Consider the following 12,060-nt stretch of genomic DNA (forward strand, 5'->3'; position numbering starts at 1 on the left):
AAAAATCTTTAAAATGGTTCACCTTTTATATGTCGTTGTAGGAGATCTCTAATGCAAAAATATATATTTTTTTTATTAAATTAAGGCTATGTCCACACGAAGCCAGTGCATTCCCTATCCGATCATTTTTTTTCCTTGCTCTAAAAAAATAATCTGTAAACACGAAACCACTGAAACCGACTGAAAGCGGTGTAGTATATATGCCGGACCAGTATGGGGCGCTGTAATTCTGCCACAGATATACACTATACATGGAGAAGAAGACTTTGAGCATGCGCATAACCAACGTATGGTGTTGTCCATTATCGCTTGTTGGTCACCACAATTGCATAGAAGCAATAGATTTTGCTGTAATAAAGCTAGTAGGCTTTAGTAGCTTCTGTAGCACGAACACAATCACGTAGTCCGCCGTTATTGTTGTTGCTGTTACGTGTGACGCTTCCGACACGTGATGTGATGAAGTTTTCGCTTCACAAAATATACGGATTGGCTGTACAGACGAAACCGCAAGGGTGTCGGTTTCAGATTTATCCACTTTAGTTTCAAAAAATAGCGGATTCAGTCTCCCAAAACGCCGGATCCCTGTGGATGAAACGCCAATACGATAACAAATTTATACGTATACAGTGATACGCGTCTCCGTGTGGACAGCCCCTAAGTAATATTGCAGCATTGGGCCTTTGGTTTAGCAGAATTTTGGTAATTTCACTCACTACCTTAACAAACATCTAACGCCGGTTTCACACCGCATGCGTGACTTGTTAACAAGTTAAAGCATGTACACCGCACGCGTGAGCAGCGCGTGCCTGCGTGGCAGGAGCGTTGCTGAAGCAGCAGTGCTGCTATCGTTTCGGCGTCGGCTCTATTTTTGCTGCGCTGCTCACGCTCAATTAAAGTGACAGGGCATTGTTTATAGTTTAAATGGTCGTGGATTGACGCGAAAAAGGGTAATTTTACAATAAAATCACGAATGTGAAGCTAAGTGTGTTTGAAACAGTCATGACTTTGAGCAATTTAAAAGAAAGCAATGAATTATTAACACACTGTTGCCAGAAGACTGCGTTCATTCACTTTCTGCCCAGCAAATGAGTCCTCATCTATCTTAATAATCTTCAGAGAAATAGATTAATTTATAAATTTAAATCTTATGCTTAAACTGTTGAAGGGAAACATGATCGACTGCTATATGCTGTCAATCACTGAGTGAATTCTTTATTTTATCGTAAAAATTCAGAGAAACAGATTTTATAATGTGCCATGGGCTTTTTATGTCTATAATTGTGTTTTGTGTCTATATCTGTACTTACATGGACCAGAACAGCACGAAAACAATGTGGATTAAACAAATCACAGTTATATAAATTACACTGACCTTCAAAAAGTGTCTTAAAGAGGTTTTGCTCATAAATGCATGTAAAATAAAGTATTGTGAACTTGAGATTTTTATACTGTTATTTAAACTGCACAGTATGCGCTGCAAACGCAGCCGGTGTGAAAGTACAATGGCCACGCGCAGCAAACGCTCTCCTCACGCGCTGCTCACGCTACGCATACGCGTTGCTCACGCATGCGGTGTGAAACAGGCGTAAGAGCCAATTAGCAGGGTGCACTGCTTATGTAGCACAATAACAGTACCCTATATATCCATATACATAATCACACAATACATAATAACCAGACAAATCATATTTTAATGGAAAATCATGTATTTTATACATTTGCTCAGATTGTATTTACAAAACCTGATAAACTAAATGAAAACGGAATGTTTAGCTCTGTTTATAGACATGTTGAAGGATGCCAGTCCCATTTTGTTTTGTTTACGCAAACCTTCGGAGGTACTCCAGTGGTATATGAAATAAGATGGCATCATGAGTGATATCCCTTAACTGAAATATCAGTATTGATACGGTAGTATTCTAAAATGAAAAAAATAAAACTGATGATTTCCAGGCTTATTAATCTCAATGCAAATCAATTCCAATCATACTTTTACATTTCAAAGGATTCACCCATTTCACAGAATTCACACAATACTGTCTGGCAAACTTATTGTCCTCTATGTATAATGTTAATAGCACCTATACCCCACATTCCAGAACATTATTACCTGGCCCTTATGCAGCAAACAGATATTTGGGCAAACAAAGCCTAGGCAAGAAAACAGGACCAGTTAAGTATATTTTATAAATAATAAGAAACAGATAGTTTTAAATATAGCTAAACTAAAGCTTTAACATTTTCAAATAAATTATTTCTTTAAAACCTATCACTTAATAATCATAACATTTTTATTTAAAACTCAAAGTGGTTTCAAAGAAGACATTTAAAATCAATATTATATTTCGTTGCTAACATGTCATGTAAAATGACAACATTGACATAACAAGCTCAGACAGATTACTAATGACAGAATTTTTTTTTTTTTGATTGTTCATTTATTCAGTACAGTACAAAGGGTGCTGTGCAGCTTGTGTAAGTTCATGGCCAGTAAAACAAACATATTTACAAAGTCTACCATTCAAAAACATTACAGGTTTATTGGACTTATATAGGACTTATAAGTTGTGTAAATGTGGTTTTAAAGAGAGAAAAATATGTGCAGGTATATTTTATCCGTTTTATTAGCTTAAACTGATGTTGTAATATTACAACACTGGGCTTAACAGGGTTAATCTAACTTTTAATCTAACTTTCTTGTGGTTAAATTGTTCGTTCATAGAGTAGAGCATATACACCTATGTTTTCATGTATCAGTGCATCATATGCTATGAGTGGTGTAAATCTGCTTTAAATCTTTTGACATATTGTAAGAAACACTGTGGCATTAATTCTTTTTAAAAGTAAACCACATGAAGATCGTGTCAGATTTTATCATCTTATTGTAATAGAAAGCCTATAGTTGTGCATATATAATAAACTGAAATAAATGTGATGCCTATCGTGTTTATGGTGTCATCTGTTTTTTGACGAATTCCCACGTTGGGATGCCATATGGAGAAAATAAATTCTACAGTGAGCTATTTCTTACAGAAGACAAGGTATATGAGATGATCATTAGATTTTAATTGGAACCAGTTAAACCGTTCTGTGGTGATAATGACGCTTGTGCACTTTTCATTGGACATTTATAGGGCTCGACATAAAACTGTGAAATTTAAATACCACTGACATATTCATAATATGAGTCGAAGTCAATATGAAACGCATCTCAAACAGTGACAATGAATGTGTGTTAGAACATTAAACCAGATTAGATGATAAGAATCCACTTTTATCTGCAGTCATTTAGCAGAGACTTTTATCCAAAGTGACTTCCAGTGCACTTCTTATTATCCAGACCTTTTCCAGGTCACAGTGAGGATTGTTCTATGCAGCAACATTTTGCTTACTAACCCTTTACACATCACTTCCCATTTTAAATACCTTGTAAGGCTGATGATATGTAAAGATTTTAACATTTAAATTCATATAATGACATGACTTCAGTAATGGGTACTGATATGTGTATAGGGGTATAGCATTTTGTATAAATGGGTGATTCTCACGAAAACTTGGTTTTAAAAATGTCAAGCATGAAAATGTAAAAATTGCTTAAATTTACTTTTTTTCCCACCAGACATTGAAAAACAAAGTCTGGAGTAAATGGGAACATTAATTTAAACACGTTTACTTATCATTTAACACTTTTTGTAACATAATTTAAAAAATTAGTCCTAAAAAATCTCATTACCGCAACAGTCAGAAAACATCAACACTGACATATTTTCAAAATGACATGACAAACCTGAAAGAACATAATTTGGAGATTCTGCACATGCATTTAAAATCAAAGTATTATGCTTTTATTAATTAAATTAACATTTAATAAGCATCTGTTGCGGTAATGATAATCAAAATGTCGTGTAAGCATTCTGACAAGACAATATTTCAAATTAACTGTAAAAAAATGATCTTACCTGGTAGCCATCTTGAAGTAACTGGTCCATGTGCTTGGTCACTCAAAATCAAACTTTTTTTAAATTCTGTATGTGTGCTTAAACTGTTCTTAAAAAGTGTTGCGGAGGATGAGAACATCAGGCATGGACACTTCATTTTCCTAATTTTTCTTCATTATTATTATACATGAATATTCAGTAAATATTTTTTCTGTCATCTAAAGTAGTCTAGCAAAACATCCAATTTTTTTTATATTTTTGTTTTAATTTGATTAAATTACAACATAACGCATGTTCAAACACAGCCGGACACATTGCGGTAATGAGAATTTCAGCAGAAAATGAGATAAAATTGACAAATTATAAATTCTTATGTTGAAATCACACATAAGAACACCGTATTGTGTTAATTCTAATGCTTTTTAATATTACTATATTACACATTTTATAGCTAAAATCATTAGTGCCGTGGTGTTTCAATGGTTTCGTGAGAATCACCCAAATACTGCTGATGCATCACAGTATTTACACTGGCAGCTTTAAAGGAATAGTCTACCCTTTTGCCATATTAAACTATGTTATTACCTCAACCTAGATGAATTAATACATACCTTTCTTTTTTCAATGCGTGCACTGTACAGAGTGTTGTGAATGTGTTAGCATTTAGCCTACCCCCATTCATTCCTATGGTACCAAAAAAAAGTTTTATTTTGTGGCACCATACTTACTGGTATAACTCCTCATGTAACAGTCTTTAAATACGGAAAACATGTAAGCGTTTGGTGGCTTCCCTGTTTGGTACCATAGGAATGAATGGGTCTAGGCTAAATGCTAACACATTCACGACGCGATGTACAGTGCACGCATTGAAATAAGATAGATATTTATTAATTCGTCTAAGCTGAGGTAATAACATAGTTTAATACGGCAAAATGGTAGACTATTCCTTTAAAGCCCTACGTAGTTTTTTTTACCTTAAAATAATGTCTCTAAAATTATTTGACTCTTAACTGGATGAATTCTACTGAAGCTGCAACCTCTGTAAATTTGGTGTTCAGGTAGGAACACACAGTCCCGATATATCTGTCCAGACATTGAAGGATTTACATTTTGCAGGTCTTTATAAATCCTCTGATGACTGATCTGAAGAAAACTGCTGTCAGCAGTGATTGAGTTTAGTAATTCGACATAATCTGTCAAAACACAACAAAATTAAACTGTTACAACTGTAAGATTATAATGTAGTAATTCATTGATGTCAACCACTCTTCATGAACATTCATGAACCTGAATTACATATTTATCAACTAAATTTTGTAAGTAATATATGTATGAAAATAAGGGTAAATACCTGATATCTGTTCATCCATCATATAGCTCACAATATTGGGTTTGCTGGTAGCGCACTGCAGTTAATCTCAGCTATCTCAGTTTGAAGCCAATCACACACCGCAGCGAGTAAAGCAGCACCTTTGACGGACGTGGCCATTGTGCTTTCACACTGGCTGCCGTGTGCACCTTACTGCAAAACCTCTTCAAGATGCTTTTTTAACTGTCAGTCTAGTTTATATTGTAACTGTGATTCGTTTAATTCACATTTCATGTTGTTCTTGTGCGTGTAAACAGTTATAGACATAAAAACGCTATGGCACATCATTCAATCTGTTTCTCTGAAGGTTACGATCAAAGATACAGTTAATGTTGACATGGTGATTGACAGCATGGTGGAATCATGTTCCCCTGGAACAGGATAAGCATATAACACGTAGATTGATCTGTTTCTGTGAAGGCTATTAAGATAGATGAGGATTCATTAAGAGCAGGGCAGTGAGTAGATGACAGAGCGTGTTTTTGAATATATTTGCTTTCATTTAAAGAGCACCTATTGTCCGATGTACTTTTTTTAATTTCCTTTGGTGTGTAAGTGTGTATCAGTAGCCTACATGTAAACGATCTGCAAAAGGTACATATCCTAAAGTAAATGTTGACACGAGTTATTGTCCGCAACGTAAATCTGTTTTCTTGGACTATAACGAACACATGGATTGTAGGCAACAGTTTACTTTCTGTGATTGGTGATGTAGAGAAGATCGACATTGGCAGTGGCTCAGTGGTTCATGTAAGTTGTCTAAAAACTGGAAGGTTGGTGGTTCAATACCTGTGGTTTAATCGAGGTGTCCTTGAGCAAGACACCTAACCCCAGCTGCTCCCAACGAGCTGTATGGCGCCTTGCATGTCAGACAACGGCGTTGGTGTATAAATGGGTGAAAGTGAGGCAACTTGTAAAGGAGCTTTGGATGGCCATAGGTCTGTTAGAAGCTCTATATAAATGCAGTCCATTTACCATTATCATAATTCCTCCCGCTTCGGACTCACAGCCTGTAAGTCCTGTAACTCGTGTTAGCATTGCATTGTGAGCAAATCTTTCAAACATGGTAAGGAGCGTCATGTTTCCTGATGACGTCAAAGGTATTTAGACCAATCACAACGTACAGATTAACTGGCCAATCAGGGACACAGAGCTTTTCAAATCTGTGTGTTTCAGGAAGAAAGTGACATTTGGAGCACCAAAAATTTACAGGATGTGGAAAATAATGTCTCCATAAAGTAATGAAATAGGTGCACTTTTAAATTGCTGAAAGTCATGGTGACTGTTTAAAACACACTAGACATCACATTCAAGATTTTATGGTAAAATGTCACTTTTTGCATCAATCCACAAGCATTTTAACCACAAACAATGCATTCCAAGCTATATGTGACGTTACATGACTGCAGTGTAGTCTGATGACCAAACTTATGTCATGGCAACAGTACTGGCACATTGTAACTTTGTGATGTTACTTGTTTGTAACAGCAACGTTGTGAAGTCGTGATAGTATTCAATCCAATTAATTTATATAGTGCTTTCAACATTTGTTCATCTTACCAAAGCAGCTTTAAATGAAATAGAAACAAAGCAAACACATAAAAGTAAAGAACATCAAAGCATGGCAGTTTTTAAATATAGTATAGGACGGAGCAGGCCCGGGTTGGCCATAGGAAGGACTGGGAGAATTCCAGGTGGATGGTCTGTTTTATTATTTGGCCACGAGGGCTGGAGTTGGCTAAGTAAGAAACGGATCAACCATCTTTAGACAATTTTGACCGGCACTGTCAGACATTGTGAATTGATAATTTAATGGTAATACCACACAGCAAGTTTATTAAACACAGGATCACTCGCATGTGCACACATTCCTTTGTACTGCTTTCATGATCAACACGTGAGGGAGTAATGGTGGCGGCGGCAGCTGTAAACAAACATTGGTAAGTTTATCACGCTTGTCCCTTGTCGTGTTTTTACTATAATGATTACAAAACACAAATAAAAGTCCAGACAACGATAGGCAGTTCTTCTTTTGAGCTTTAAACACTAAACCTGTGTTATTTTTTACAATGGCCAAACAGTACCTTTACCATGATTACCATGGTTTTTAAAGGTATACTTGTGAAATTAATAGAAAATATTTCAAATAGAAAAAAAAAATTATATATATATATAAATTGTGTGTGTGTGTGGGGGGGGTGTATTTACATTCTATTGAAAAAAAATTATAAATTCCCAAGTAAACCTCATCATGATTTTACTACAAAGTTACATTCCTGTTGAACATTCCAACAAGGCTCATTATGTGGCTCATTATTCAACTCTTTTGTCTCTCAGCTGTCAATCACTGATTATTCACGAGCTTTCCTACCTCCACGCATACAGCCTTTCCCAAGCAAAAGTGTCTTAGAAATTGTAAATCAATATATTGTTTTATGTGAATGAGAAGGCCGAATGATTTTCACATCATTTTGAAGAAAAAACTGTAGACTACTAGATCCTGTTTTGAAAAGTCTTGGGAAAACATGTTTAGAGTTTTTTTGGACTTATATCAGTGAGTTAAAAATTTTGCTTTTCTAAAACCAGGCATAAACATTTATCTCTTAAAAATACAAACATGTACATACATGTTGATCATATAATATTGTAGCCCAGTTTGTGCTGAACACAGTGTTATGAGACTTTTGCCATTAATATGTTTTTAAACAACTGAAAAAAGGACAAATGTCAGTGCATGTCAAAACTTCCCCAGGGCCCTAAAAACCCCTTAGACCCTAGACGGTTAAAGACTTTACTTTGATATCTCTATTTCAAAGACTTTAACCATTTGAGCCCGTCTTGTTCTCAAAAATGTTTGTTTCAGTTCTATATGAAGGTGATCTTTTACTTCTTAAGGAGACTGAAGTTAAAATTTGTTAATATGTCAACATGACAGAAATCATTTTCAAGACTGAATTGACATCTTTCTGTTAAACCACCCCACATTTGTCACTTTTTTATTGAATAGTTATGAATGCTTCATGAGACAAAACGTTTGCTTTGTTGTATTAGTCATTTTGGCATGTGCTCTTGTCAGTGTATCATTGTAATATTTAGAGAACTTGTACGGGAGGCAGATGAGATTTCACACCTCATACAGTCTATCTGTATATATGTTTGCTGTAAGGCCTTTTGAACAGCACATGAAGCTCTACAGACTTTCTCAGCATTGAGAGAGATGCTGAGGTTGGTGCTGGTCTATGCCGTTCACCAGCAAAACTTATGTAGTGATGTTGACTAGAGAAAAACTATGACATCATCTAAATAAAGTGATTTTTTATATTAACATTTCAGTTTATCCATCAGAAATTGGTGTGATCTTCTCGCACACTGCAAAGCTGTTCAAGATGAAAGCATCTACAGCAGTACAATAACGGTCTATTATAATAAAGGTCTATTTGAGGACAGAAGGAAATCAACATGACCTACTATAAAGGGCGGACCAGGAATCCTTCTCAAATAGTGTCTGATTTGATTTAGCCATGTGGGGAGTTTTTAAGGATCATTCAGTTCACTTTTCTACATTTGAAAAGTCCTGTTATATGAACAAATAAATGTCAGCTGTCTTGATATTTATACCTAATGGAGCCGAATCGAAACGTTAAAAGCCTCTGTATGTTCAGATATATATGGAGTGAATTACACAAGCCAATTTAATCTTCTTACTTGAAATGATCTGTTGTTTAGGTTTTCTTCCCTAAACTAGAAAACAAACGCGTCTTTCGTCAAGGATTCCTGGACTTTAAAGTCAGTAGCTGTAGGCAATAGGCAACCTTGGAGAAGTCATGTGAACAGTTTCTCCTCTGGAAGGAATAAAGCAACAGATCAATGATGATGGGCTGCATTCAGACATGAACAGAACTCATGGGACATTAAACTCTATTCTGCTCTTCTACATTATTATTACTATATCTATATTTATTGTCTGTTGACCACACAATCTGCTTTCTGTACAGCAACAATGCACTATATTGTGAACAGCACTATAAAATCTCTTGAAATAAGCTCCCTTAAACACAGACTTTCTATTGTTTACCTATAAGAGTATCTCTCATCTGTGCTCCTCTGAGCTTTAATAAAGCAGAATGAGCAGTTGTGACAAATACAGCCAGATTAAATTCAAGTCAAAATCTCCTGTTTCAGCAATTGAATTCTCAGAGTAAGCATTTGTGTGAAATGTGCTGATGCTTAACAGACTCCAAACACTGACTGATATGTATATATATATAGTATATCTAAACCCACATGTGTTTTTAAATGGCAATTCCAAGCCTGATCTCACAGAAATTTGTTTGTATTTTGCAAGTGGGAAAATTCAAGCTTCAAGTTTTATTTGTCATATCTACATATGGGCTGGCCCTAGCTTTTTGAAGGCCCTAAGCAGATTTTTAAAATGAGGCCCCCATCATCTAATGTACAGAACATACTAACCTTGACAATGTCAAATAAACAACACAATATAATTTCAATTTGCATGCTACATCAATGTATTTGTTGATGAATACATACAACAACATAACTAAGAAAGTGAAAACTGTGCAAACAGTTTATACAAAAAAAAAGAATGCTGATGCCACTGTCAGTGGGAAAATACATGAAATGGCAAGAGCTCACTTATATCTTTATCATGCAGGAATGCAAGTAGTTCCAGTGCTGTCATTTTGTCTAGGAAGAGTTGGCAGGCTGCAAAAAATGACTTTCTTACTTAGTATTTTTGTCTTGTTTTCCTCACAAATATCAAACAATTCTTAAAACAAGCTTAAAATTCTACTGAAAACAAGACAAAAAAAAACTAAATAAGAAAGTGATTTTTTGCAGTGTTATTGTCTGGGCATCAAGATTTTGAAGTCCCCATAAGGCACACATACATACACGCATGCGCACGTGCATGGTTTATGAACATTCTCCATGGACGATGATTTGAACTGTTCAACCTATGTATTCTATCCTCTTCCACACTAACCCATAACCCCGACAGAACACATCAGGCGTTTTATTTAAAAATAGAGCACCATTTAGTATGTTTACTTTGCGATTGGTCATTGTACAGAAGCGCTGTGTCCCTGTACATTATGATTGGTCTGAATACCTTTGACGTCAGCTGGAAAGTGACGCTCCTTACCATGTTTGAAAGATTCGCTCACAATGAAATGCTAACAGGAGTTAACTATCATCGCTTACTTTCACTCTAAAAATGGCTTGGTTATTCTTTAACCCAAAATGCTGGGTTGAGTCTGTTGGGTTGTTTTGCTGGGTTATTTTTTCACATTTTAAACACTTTTTGGGTAGTTTCAGTTTCCTGCTGAGTTATTATGCTGGGTTGTTTGAAGAGGATCATGTGCTTCGTGCTCCATGTTTGAATTCTCAGCAACGGTCGTCATGAAAGGACAGAGCCACTGGCAGCAGTTGTTTCAAGGTAACTTTATATGTTTTTGTGAACATTTCATATGAACATAAACATGATTATAACATTTAAAAACCTCAGATTGCCATTTACAAAAAATTAATCGAATAATCGTTCTAAGATGTGTTATATGGAATCTAAATAAAAATGTTTGATGTTACAAAATCCCCATCACACGGTTGATTACATTAACCCATGACAATTTCTGTGAGCCTATAACAAAGCGAGTCAAAACCGGTACCGAGTCAGTGCCACCCCACTTTGGCTTTTGTGTCACACACGCGCATTAAAGTTTTCCCAGCTTAGCAATAGCGACACTATTAAATTAAATTTAGTGACAAACGAGTTGCTTTCTTGTCATTCGATATGTAAAGACAGGCCGTGAGCACAAGTTAACTTTGCCGGCGGCGGGGGATCGCAGAGCCGGCGTTTTCTCTCTCAGTGAGTGGCAGGGACAAGCAGTCTCATTCAATTCACCGTCGGTACGGCAGGTAACTTGACAATAAATGAGTACAAAACAGCGTTTACAAAAACCGGTGTCTTATAAGTACATTGCTTGGTCCTCTCTTTTAAAATGAAAAAATAAATTATGTGTTTGAACATGAACTTGAAAACATAAACGTATTTGTCATTAAGAGGCTGCTTGGAAGTGACTATCGGTTAACAAGTTAACAAACATTTATATGTGTTATGTGAATTTATGTGTTATTAAGTTGTATTAAGTTACTATTTTATATTCAGTTCATAATATTTTTGCGTTGTCTCCTGTGATTTTAAATTTATATTGACCGAACCCTCTGATCTGTGGCTGACTACTGTATCAGAGATGGTATGTTTTTGCAGAGATTAGATGTGATGTTGTTTTCCCATTCTTTTTTTCTAGAGTGTGCAGAGTTGGTCGAAAGGTTTTTACGTCCATCTATTGATGAGGCTAGCAAGGCCTTCATACAACTTCAGCCAGTAAGTATAAAATTTAATAACTCCCATTTAAAATGTATTGGGAATGTCTTAATTATCTGCTATATTTTAGTACTGCTGCACTTTATTCTTTACAGTCAGATCATCCTATTGTCAGTCTGTGTGGTTTGAAGCCTTTGTTGTTGGCAGTAATGCCAGTAAAGGAGTTCAACACAAAAGTCTTATGCAAACCGATGACAGGCCATTGCATTTTTGGGAAGAAAAAATCTTACACGTGTTGTTAATGCAGCCACGGATGCCAAAGGAAATTTTAAATGCCAAAAAAAAATTGTATTCACTTGGCCAACATGGTTTTCTGAATACTCATGCCATGACTCAGAGAAACGGAACCC

Source organism: Paramisgurnus dabryanus, chromosome 13 (genome assembly GCF_030506205.2).
Source record: "Paramisgurnus dabryanus chromosome 13, PD_genome_1.1, whole genome shotgun sequence".
In the NCBI taxonomy this organism is placed as follows: Eukaryota; Metazoa; Chordata; class Actinopteri; order Cypriniformes; family Cobitidae; genus Paramisgurnus; species Paramisgurnus dabryanus.